Below are 12633 nucleotides of genomic sequence, written 5' to 3'. Positions count from 1 at the left end.
TTGTAATTTTCCAGACAACTTCCGTCATGCGAAGTTGAGCAAGATTCACTTAATGGCCATATGATTCACTTAATAACTGCAGTGATTTGCTTAAGTGTAGCAAAAAAGATCAAAGTGGGGCAAAACTCACTTAACTCTCTTGCTCAGCAAAAGAAATGTTGGGCTCATTTGTGCTTGTAAGTCAAGGATTACGTGTATCTGCAAGTTGCTATGGTTGAAAAACAAATGGACTTAAGGCATTTCTCTTTATCCCTGCTATGAGTAACCGAGTGTGTGGCCCATGAAATTAGATTCCAGCTTTCTTCAACCCTAGCTAGTGTAACAGTTGGGAATAATGTGAGCGATAGTCCATTATCATCTTCAGACTGTGTTAGGTGTACAGAATATTTGGAATTGTGGTAGGTAAGAATTGGAAGGGAATTTAGAGATCTTCTAGCCCAACTCTGTCCAGATTTGGAATTCATCTTTAACAAGATTTCAGACAGGTGGTTATCTAGCTTCTGATTAAAAATGTCCAGTGAGTGTGGTCTTCCCAAGTTGGCCTATTCCACTGTTAAGCAGCTGGGAAATCATTCCTGATATCCAACAAAGATCTACTTCCTGACAATTTAAAATTATTCTGGAATAACTGAACAATTGGGCCCTAGAGGTTCTACATAACAACGGTTGAAATACAGTTAATATATCTCTTCGTTGTTTTCTCCAGGGAAAACATCCATTTCCAACCGTTCTTCCTATGTTTTCCTTCTTTACCTCTTCATTGCAAACCCTACACCCAGTAGCATAATGATGTTGCCTAGTTGGACAATGAAATGTCTGCAAACAAACAACCAAGGTTGAGAACTTTGTTACCTTCTAAAAAAAGATTCAACTTCTCAGTATCATTCCTAACATATCCTTCCTAAGATTTGGTTCCACATTAGTGAAGATTTGCAGATGTAGCCAGTCAAATGAAAGTAATCAAGTACAGTAAAGCAGCTTAAAGTAACTTAGTAATAGCACTGCCTAAAATAACATATCCCTGCTTACTTAAGAATCAGCAGTCTGATTTGAAACAGCTTTCCCCAAAACTGCCTTGCTAAAGATAATACTTTAAACATAAAATAATGTCAGGCACTGATAAAAGCACACATTTCACCTGCAATTATGTGGTTTGGATTTGGGATCAGCAAATTTGTAAACTCAGCTGTTGGCGTTTTACTCAAACCACAGTTAAGCAAATCATAATTTAGCAGGGTGTGGTCTCAAAATATCTGTATAAGTTGATGAACAGTTGAATCACTTTGGAGTTAGTTTTGGGTATGGGGGTTAGTCTCTCCTCTCCCCCATTTGTAGGGGAAACTAACTACATTGGTACACTGCATGTTAAACAATTACAAATTACAAATGGATCTCTGGACCTCTTGAACTCATTCTTTGTAGGAATTAAATCTTCATGCTCTTGAAACTTACTTGTAAAATTCAGGTTATCTGGGCTATAAAAAGGAGGAAATTAAAGTTAATGGTGTATTAGAGGAAGTTTGAAGAAGGATAAATGCAAACATCAAAGAAGGATATTTTCTGAACCAAGCATCACCTGCAACAGAATCCTATTCATCCAAAATCTCAAAAGCAAAAATAAAATAAAATGGGAAGATACTGTCCTCCAGAGGTGTCCACAAAGTTATGATTATAGAAGATGGTTTTATTGCATATAACTGACAGTTTCTTGGTCACACCATTGTCTTTTTGACTTTTGGGACTATGACCTGCAGGCATCCCTAATAGTGGTTCTTGTTTGCCCTCAGTAATTAGGAAAAAGTGTCCTAGATCAGTGTTTCTCAACCTTGGCAGCTTGGAGATGTATGGACTTCAACTTCCAGAATTCCCCAGCCAGCTACGTGCATAGCTGGTTAGGGAATTCTGGGAGTTGAAGTCCACATAACTTCAAGCTGCCACAGTTGAGAAATACTGTCCCTATATTATGGTCTTTAGTGGGCTATTGATCCAAATGATGCTGAAATATCTAACTGCAGTACGTAAGGCATTTGCAATGTTTCCAGAGCAACCAGCTAAGCTCCTCACCTCCCTGTCCCATACGGAAGAACTCCAGTCACCCAATGTGGAGGTGTCTTCGTGATTCTCTCTGCAATCCTTTCATTTTCTTTTTACCCTGAACAGCTTGGGATCATCAACAAACTTTTTCTCCTTTTGACCTCCTCCTAACTCCAAATGGGTTATCCACAAATTGAAAAACGGATCTGATCCCCAGTTTTTATGTCTCTCCAATTAAAAAAGTTATCCATTTATTCTGGAATTTCCTGTTGTCATAGACAAGTAATTGGGGGAAAATGTCTACCCCTTGTTCTAAAATATCATCACATTTTTGTCTTTACAAAGAGCCTTTGCTGAAGGATTTTGTTATATCCGGGCTTTCAAAGGGTCTCTTAACAAAGGGGCCTCTTCAATTTCTTCTGTGTACATGCTAGAATTTTCTGAGTTCATGTGACCCACCAAATCATAAACATATTAAGGCAATTACGCACAGTCCACAATTAGGTTGAAATTATGGCCGGCTAGTTTATAGTTCAAAGTGCAGTGCTGTTCTCTGAGGTGGGAGATTCAATCCCATTCATTTTGGAACAAGAAAAAAAAAACATCTCTCAAAACATTTCAAATGCTGCGCCAACAATGTGCAGAAACAGCAATTGTGCCCTTTCTAAATCTTTGGATGTGGCTGCCGGAGCCTTCCCAAAATTGTCACTCAATTGTGATGATTCATGTGACAAAACAGGACAATTACAAAAGCCATGAGGAGAAATTGTATTAACATTATACGTAGTTTGAATGGTTGCTTAACACATGTTCAGATTAAGGGTCCTTGGTGCTCTCCGAACTTAATTGTATCAATAAAGGAGAATATTGGTAGCCCAGGGTTGAAATTGAGGGGTCCTTGGTGCTCTCTGGGCTTGCGTTGTTTTCTTGCAGATGTTTCGTTACCCTAACTAGGTAACAGGGAGCTTAATTGTTGTCTTGCAAACATTTCACTGTGCTAGCACTTATCTAGTTTGGATAATGAAGCACCTACAAGAAAACAACCATGCTTAGAGAGTACTAAGGACCCCATAGTTCAACCTGAGCTACAAATATTCTCCTTTATATAACAATAGCAATAGCACTCAGACTTATATACTGCTTCACAGTGCTTTATAGCCTTTAAACAGTTTACAGAGTCAGCCTACTGTCCCCAACAATCTGGGTCCTCATTTTACCGACCTCGGAAGGATGGAAGGCTGAGTCAACCTTGAGCCTGGTGAGACCCAAACTGTCAAACTGCTGGCAGCCAGTGATCAGCAGAAGTAGCCTGCAGTACTTGCATTCTATCGACTGCACCACTGCAGCTCTTATGTTCAGATGAAGTTTAAATCCAGTTTTCAGTTTGCATAGATAGTCTTAAACTTACAACCAATTGCTTTAACAACCATTCAAAGTTATGTTGGATCCTGAAAAAGCTATTATGATCCGGATTTGAAGTTCTGACATCCGTCCACAGTCTCCTGATCACATTTTGGGCACTCGGAAACCAGTCTGAATTTACAGATGTTTGCAGCATCCCATGATCTCGATTTATGACGTTTTTGTCAGAAACCAGGATTTATTTCTGGTTTCTGGCAAAAAAAAAAAAGGCCCCGTAGCGAACAATGGGTTGACTTAACAACTGCAGTGCTGGTTTAAAGACTGCTGCAAAAAAGGTAAAATTGAGCACGATAAAGTGGTGACCTATTTTATGACTGTCACGATTTACCAACAAAACTGCAGGCTCAGTTCCGGTTATAAGTGTACGAATACCTGCAATTGATTCTGCCTGGATTTTGGCCACTCGATGCCAGGACTGCATTAGGAATGGGCAAACTTTCAGGTAACAAAATAACACAGTTGGAAGGAAGCTTGAGAACTTCTAGTCCAACCCACTGCTGAAGTAGGAGACCCTGGCCTATACCATTTCAGAAAAATGTTGTCCAATCTCTTCCTAAAAATCTCCAGTGTTGGAGCACCAACAATTTTTGGAGGCAAGCCACTGCACTATTCATTGTTCTAACTATCAAAAGTTCTCCTTGGGTCTAGGTTGGTTCTCTTCTTGATTATTTCCTGCCCTGCCCTCAGGTTCTTTGGACAATAGGTTGACACACATACACACCTCTTCTTTGTGGCATCCCCTTCATGGGTCTTGAGTTTGTAGCTAGGCATTTCAGGAGAAGAACCATCATGATACGGTGCAACTGAATGTTGTGGGCATCAATCCTAGCCTGACCCAAATTTCCATTCTTTGCACCAATTATATGCAAATCAAAATACTTCTGACTGCCTCGTCTTGCTTGTGGTCAGTGTCAGGATTCCAGCAATCGCTCTAATTAAATCATGATTCTCGAGCCAAACTTCAAAAAACTTCAAAGGATTCATTACAGGCGACATACTGACACTGCCCTGTATAAAGCCAACTCTGGCATATATAATTTACAGTCCCCTGTGACCCTGTTCCCACAGATTCTCCAATTGAGCACATTCACAGGCTGGGTGTCATCATTCATGTTCTCCAATTAAATATATTCGTGGGCAAAATCTCTGGTATTTTAGTTACAATCTTTTAAAGATAAGAGTTGGAATGTACTTTCGCTTCCAAACTGCTGCACTGCTCTTCCAGCTTTCCTCCCCCCCCCTCCCCCCCATTTTTTATGGCAACTACTAAAACAGGCATAGGAATGTTTTATGAGTTGACAGTATATCAAGTCACCCTCCCAGCTAGCTACTACTGAAGAGGCAGAACTAAATATTATGGGCCTTTTTCCTTGCAGGGAATGGGGTGGAGAGGGAATAAGGGTGGGAATGAGAGTGTTTTATTTAAGGAGGTTTTGCATTCATTCCTGCAAATCACTCCACCAATATTCAGCATTGGAATTTCAGCAACATGATTTTCAGGAGTCCATGTGACCCCAGGTTGCGTACCCCCACTAGGACAGCATTTGATTGGGCATACAGAACATGGAACAAGAATCTGATTGGACAAGAGGCAGTGCTACATACTTTCTACCAAATAACTTATTTTGTTTTATTATTTTTCAGTTTCAAGGCTGCTTGCCTCCGCATCAACCCTAGGTGGCTTACAATTAAAAATAAATAAATAAAGGAGAATAGCACATATCTAAGATGATTGTTGGCACTGATGATGTTACCTAAGTGGGCAATGAAACATCTGCAGGAAAACCACCAAGCTCAGAGAGCACTAAGGACACCATATATCTAAAAGCCAGTTTGTCTAAAATGGGCAGCTATTGTGGGTGGATGGATGGATGGATGGATGGAGATATATAGATAGATGATAGATGATAGACAGATGATAGATAGATGATAGATAGATAGATAGATAGATAGATAGATAGATGATAGATAGATAGATAGAGATGGGTGAATGGATAGATGGATGGATGGATGGATGCAGTACAATTTTGGCCTTCTTGTGTAAGTTATAGCTAGATTTTGTTTTTACTTCTGCTAATCAATTGAATAATGTGTGAACTAAGACACAAACCCCATCCCATTTAGCCCTATACCAGGGGTCCCCAAACTTGGCAATTTTAAGACTTGTGGACTTCAACTGACTTGTGGAAAATTGCCAAGTTTGGAGACCTTTTCCCTGGACATTCTTCCTTACTATCACTCCTTACCTTTTGGCAGTACAGTGACTGAAAGACAAACAGAAAAACATAACCATGAGAAATTATTTTTAGTTATTAGAAAGATGTCAGTTCAGCTCCTATTTTGAATTCATGGGTGGTGGTTGATTTGTTGTTTTGGTTTCCTTGGTTTCTTGTGGATGATTCAACTATTTACTGACCTCATTTCTGCTTAACAGATTCCATAATTATGGTTTTTTACAAATCTGTACAGGTAGTATTCAACACAGTTCATTTAGTGAACGCTCAAAGTTACAAAGGCACTGGGAAAAAAATGACTTACAGCCGTTTTTCACACAACTATTGCAGCATCCCCACAGTCACATAATCAAAATTTGGCAACTGACTCCTATTTATGATAGTTGCAGTATCCCAAGGTCATGTGATCAACTTTTGAGACCTTCTGACAAGCAAAGTCAATGAGGAAGCCAGATTCACTTAACAAACGTGACTAACTTCAGAACTGCAGTGATTCACTTAACAATCATGGCAAGAAAGTTAGTAAAATGGGGCAGCATTCATTTAACAACTGTCTCATTTAGCAACAGGACTTCTGGACCCAATTATTTTCATAGGTTGAGAACTACCTGTATTTACCTGAAAGAAAGAGCAAGTTCCCCTAATCCTTCAACTTTAAAAACCTTTAAGAAGTCTTCTTCAATCAATGTTTCTCAACCTAGCGACTTTTAAGATGCATGCTCCTTGCTAAGGAACTAAATTAATGTCTATGGAGATTCTCAATCATCCAGGTCATGGTTGTCCCAAAGGTGCTTTTCAAAAGGCAATGGGATTATTATTATTATTATTATTATTATTATTATTATTATTATTATTATTATTATTATTATTTGGGGGGGGGGCTTTTTTCCTCTCCTATAAAATTTTTCACGTCAGTCAGAACTGAATCAGAGCTTCAGTCAGAACTGCAGAAGCTTCTTGGATAAGAAGCAAAATATTTTAGCAGAGAAAAAAAAATCAAGAAACTCCAGTTACCTTTTGAAAAGCACCTTGGGGAGGACTAAACCAATATGTCAAAATACATGTCAGCCATCAGCATTTTTTATGTACAAGGCATTAAAAAAATGAACTGCATTCAGCAAAATATATATTGCAGAAAAGTGTCCAATGAGGGTATCCTGTGGCCCTCCAGACTTTGCTGAACCACAGCTTCCAGTTTCCCAGGCTGCTGGGAGTTGTAGTCTAACCTGATTTGGAGAGGCGGAAGGTACCTAGTCTTAGAAAGAAAAAAGAAAGCCTTAGGTTGGGCAAGCTGTTTCCTGGATGGGGTGATCACATAGAAATGGAGATGTATAAAGGTTTGTCAAATGAATGCCGGAAATGTAAAAGTACAGCGGGGATCTTTTATCATCTATGGTGGACATCAGAAGTGGTTTTCAGCAGGTTCTGACCAGTTCTGGAGAACTGGTAGTGGAAATTTTGAGTAGTTTGGAGAATCAGCAAATCCCACCTGTGACTGGCCCCGCCAACCTCATCTATTCTCTGCCTCCCGAGTCCCAGCTGATCAGCTGGGTCTCCGCTTGTTGCCCTGCAAAGGAGAACGGAGCTGGAAAGCAGGTTAGTGGGGTAGGGAGGGAATGGAGATTTTACAGTATCCTTCCCTTACCACGGCCACCAAGCCACACCACGCCCACAGAACTGGTAGTAAACATTTTTAAATCCCACCACTGGTGCACATGTGATAAAGTTAAAAAAAAATTGGAGTATGCATGATTCATATTTTAATACAAAAAGTTTTGAAAACAGAGATAAAAATGAAACCAGAACTTTTCCATTTGGGTTTCATGGAAAAAGAACTAGAGAAAAAAAATTGGAACTTCATTGTTATATATGTTGACAGCAGCAAGACTATTGTATGCACAAAAATGAAAGGACACTTCGATTCCTACTATGGACGAATGGTTGCAGAAGTTGATGGTATTGGCTGAAATGGCAAAACTGACCACTTTGATTAAAGAAAAGAATGTAAGCACTTTTGTTTCCACACGGAGACTGCTTCTGAACTTTGTGCTCGGTGTGGAAAAGAATGAAACTCTGACTTTGGGTTTTATTGATTAGACTGATAGATCTTTAAAGAAATGGCTTGTTCATACCATTACAGAAAAGCAAAAAGTTGTGATTTGAGGTGAATGCCTTATTTTACTGTAACAGAGAGAGTCAATGCTTCTTTTTCTTTCTTATCTTTCCTCACTTCTCTTTCCCCTTCCCCTGCCCTATTGCTTTTCTATTTACTTTGTATTTTGTATTTTATAATACTTTATAACTCAATAAAAAATGTGAATGGGAAGATAAAAAGAAAGGAAGATTGCATTGTGAGAGTCCAGTGTTGCCTTAAGGCAGGGGTCTTCAAAAATGGCAACTTTAAGACCTGTGGACTTCAACTCCCAGAATTCCTCTTCCAGTCATGTTAGCTTGGGAATTCTGGGAGTTGAAGTCCACAGGTCTTAAACTTGCCATGTTTGAAGACCCTTACCTTAAGGGGTCTCAGTCTAGCCTTGCAGCTTTGGCAATATCTATTCAACACCTCATCCTTGTCCCAAAATCCTCTGCACACAGTGCTAAGTTCCCCTTCTCCCCTTTCTCCCTGTTTGTACCAGGAGCTTTTTGCAGCGTTAAAGCTCTCTCTTTTCCCCATGGCTTCCAAAGAAATAGGCACTTACCTAAATGCAGGGACTTGTCTTAGGGCCGATGCCCACACCTCTGGTTCCCTGTGGATACAACCATCAGATGATGTCACAAGAGGTTCTGGTAGAGGTGATATTCAGCAGGTTCTGACCAGTTTTGGAGAACTGGTAGTGAAAATTTTGAGTAGTTCAGAGAACTGGCAAATACTCCCTCTGACTGCCCACCCCCTCTATTCTCTGCCTCCCGAGTCCCAGCTGATAGGCTGGGTCTTCTTTGGTTGCCCTGCACAGGAGAACGGAGCTGGAAAGCAGGTTAGTGGGGCAGGGAGGGAATGGGGATTTTGCAGTAACCTTCTCCTGCCACGCCCACGGAACCGGTAGTAAAAAAAATTGAATCCCACCACTGGAGCGTTCTGGCTTATTTCACCTTGTTTCTCTGTCCCCCAATCAGAGATTCTGGGCAGTGTAGAACAACTAAAACATGAAAGCATCAACCAACGTAAATTGTAAGAACAAACTATCCAAGCTCAGAGCACCAAAGACCCTGCACAATTCAACCCTCAGTAATGTAATCATCAGTCACCTTCAATCTTGATCATTACGAGTTCAGGAAAAATAGAAGCTTCCATCAGCTTCCTACATGACTGCAAGGGGGATCCATCCTAGCTCAGGGAGAAGAGAATTTCCAGAGGGCCCAGGAGACAGTCAAAGAGAAAGTTTTATCTCACATTCCTGTCATGAAAGCTATGTCTGAGGATTTGTTCTTGTCTGCACTAAAGAATCTAATTTAGCCAAGGTGAATCTGTTAGCCAGCTGCCAAGGCAGTGGACAAAGGATTAATTATAGGGTTACTGCCAAGTATCCAATTCCAACTGTGAAACACCTCCACCCATCCTCCACTGCCTTGTCTAAATTGTCTAAAGAGGAATCTTCAGCAGCAACGTGTTTTGCAGATGTTTGCCAAATAAATGTGCTTTTAAAGTTATAGCGACGTTTCGGCAGAATCTCATCTGCCATCCTCAGGCTTGTGTATTGGGTTTTTTCTTAATTGTGTGTGTCAGGCTTTGACAGCCGTTTCTGTTTGAATTTGGTGCTGGCTTTGTGCTTTATTTGAATGGTTTTTTTCTTCATCCTGATTGGCTGCCAAAGCCTGACACACACGATTTAAGAAAAAACCCAATACAGAAGCCTGAAGATGGCAGATGAGATTCTGCCGAAACATCGCTATAACTTTAAAAGCACAACTATTAAGACGTGGGAAAATACCCGAAGAAACCTAAATACCATACATATATATATATATGTATATGTATATGTGTGTGTGTGTGTGTGTGTGTGTATGTTCCAGCATAACTCTGGAATGCTGCGAGCAATTTCAACCAAATGTGGTAGACAGATGACTTGCCCTCTGAAAAACATATTGTGGGGGGTAAGACACCCCTAACATCCCCTCGGGGTGTGTGTGTGTGTGTGTGTATACCTTAAAATGGTTTCTACTGTGCAGCACAGTGGAGTGGCCATGGTAACGGCTTCACAGTAGTCCACAAGGGGGGAGTCCCTCTGCTAAGGGGCCCTCAGGCTTCCAAGGAAACGTCAGATGATTGGCCAAGTGCAATCAAACCAGTGATGGGATTCAATTTTTTTTTTTTACTACCGGTTCTGTGGGCGTGGCTTGGTGGGCGTGGCAGGGGAAGGATACTGTAAGATCTCCAGTCAGAGGTGGTATTTGACGGTTCTCCGAACTACTCAAAATTTCCGCTACTGGTTCTCCAGAACTGGTCAGAACCTGCTGAATAGCCATCTCTGAATCAAATGATACAAAAATGAAACGCCAACATAGACAAGAAACTCCCGAGGAATAGAAGATTTGCAACGCTGCGCAAGAGAGTTACTACATCTAGAGCTTCAGAGACAGTACAACGGTGTCAGTCGCAACTACAGGATTTTCCTGTCTAATACAGCATTGGGATAAAGAAATACCCAGGCAATGCCGGGTTATTAGCTAGTTTAATTAAAAGCCTACACTCATTGGCAGATAATTATCTACTTACTTGTTCAAATTCTTCCTGAAAGAAAAGAAAAGAAAAGAAAAAGGCATATAAGTAAGAAACATTACTACATCTTGTTTCTAACTTGAAAAATGAAAAATGGCTTGAAAAATGGCTAAATTTGCACAGAATGGTTGGTGCAAAATCTGATCATCTTCCTGCATGGTTAGATGTGCTATCAGTTCCTTGTTTCTCTTTTAGAATTAAATACATATATGCATGTATATGTACTTCTTCAAGTTAACAAGAATCATCATTCTTGCCAGACAGGGCCCAAAACAACTTTAATCAAACTGCCCATGCAGAAATTGAAAGTTGATTACAGGTAGTCCTTGACTTGCAACAATTCATTTAGTGACTGTTCAAAAGTGACTTATGACCATTTTTCACACTTATAACCATTGCAGCATCTCCAGCGTCACGTGATTTTTCACTCAGATGCTTTGTAACTGACTCATATTTATGACAGTTGCAGTGTCCTGGAGTCACATGATCGTCTTCTGACAAGCAGATTCAATGAGGAAGCCAGATTCACTTAACAACCATGTTACTGATTTAACAACTGCAGTGATTTGCTTAACAGATGTGGCAGGAAAAGTCGTAAAATGGGGCAAAGCGCACTTAACAAATTTCTCACTTTGCAACATAAATTCTAGGCTCAAGTGTGGTCATAAGTTGAGAATTGCCTGTATATTAGCTTCTCTATTTTTTCAGGATGCATTTTAAATATACTATATTATGGTTGCTTTCTATGGGAAAGCATTCAAATTATATCACTCATGAGAAGCACCATTAATAGCAAGATGGTCCTCGTAACTAGCCTAGGTCTTGTGGTGCTAACTTATTCTGCACACCACACATGAATGCAAGGGGGAAATAAACTGGCTCACAAACGCCATGGTGGCGCAGTGGTTAGAGTGCGTTACTACAGGCTACTTCTGTTGATCACCGGCTGCCAGCAGTTCAACAGTTTGAATCTCATCAGGTTCAGGGTTGACTCATCCGTCCATCTTTCCGAGGTCGGTAAAATGAGGACCCAGATTGTTGGGGGGCAATATGCTGACTCTGTAAACCGCTTAGAGAGGGCTGTGAAGCACTGTGAAGCAGTATATAAGTGAAAGTGCTATTGCTACTATTATTTTTAAATAAATATCATCCATTGCTTCCATTCCATACTGTATTACAGTACATTGTTCTTACAATATATTCCATTCTGAGGCAGGAAAAGCACAAAAGCTTGCTCTAAAGTAAGTTAAATACATTTAAAATGAAAAGAAGCCCAATCCGAAGGGACAATGAGATAATACTGAATCCGGAAAGCTTATAACTAATTGTAGACCTGTTATGTAAAGGGGAGAAGAATTTATCAGGGTTTTAAAAAAAAAATTCTTTGTTTTTTTTCCAGGCATCCAGCAGGGGTGAAATCTATATGTTTAATGTTAAATTTATTTGATGTTTGGGTTATTTTCTTTCTTCCTTTCCTGTATAAATTTTTTTTTGTTTGCTTCTTTCTTATTTGTTGGTGGTGTTGGATATATATTTTTCTGTTTTGCATTTTATTATCATATCATATCAGTATTATCACACACACACATACACATGATAATACTGAATCCTCATTCCCTGTATGATATCATTTTAATTTATTTATTAAATTTAATTTATAATAATTACATTTAAATATTAAAATTAATTCTAAGTAATGCATATATATTTATATTTTAAAGCAGTATATATAATGCTCTTGCCTCCTATTTTCTCCCAAACTACCAGCCTAGTTTGATTAACTGACCTGAGTTTATACATCTAGTTCATGCTATGGGAAGATTAGAATTTACAATCTCTTGGTTTATAATCCAGCACCTTAACCTGTATATCAAGCTGACTCACGTCATGTGTCCCCTTCCCTCATTCAAAAATAAAAAAAACCAGGACCTTCTATACCAGGGGTGGGCAAACTACGGCCCGCGGGCCACATCCGGCCCATTGGTCTGTCCAATGCGGCCCGCCCCTGAAAAAAAATTGCTGCCATTGGTCTGTCCAATCCGGCCCGCCCCTGAAAAAAAATCGCTGATTTTTTGCGCTATGCCGCGTGGCCCTGTGCCGCGTGGCCCCCAAAGCTGCAAAACAGTGCGGAGCGATCTAGAGGTAGGAAAGAAAAGAAATTTGCAAAGGCCTCGGCTGGGAGTTCGAAATCACCTTCGAGTGCGACCTCTCCGAAGGTGAGTCCCC

This window comes from Notechis scutatus, chromosome 1 (genome assembly GCF_049901735.1).
Source record: "Notechis scutatus isolate UNSWTSFEM ecotype Mainland chromosome 1, rNotScu1.2, whole genome shotgun sequence".
Taxonomy (NCBI): domain Eukaryota; kingdom Metazoa; phylum Chordata; class Lepidosauria; order Squamata; family Elapidae; genus Notechis; species Notechis scutatus.
Note: the sequence above shows the minus strand (reverse complement) of the source record.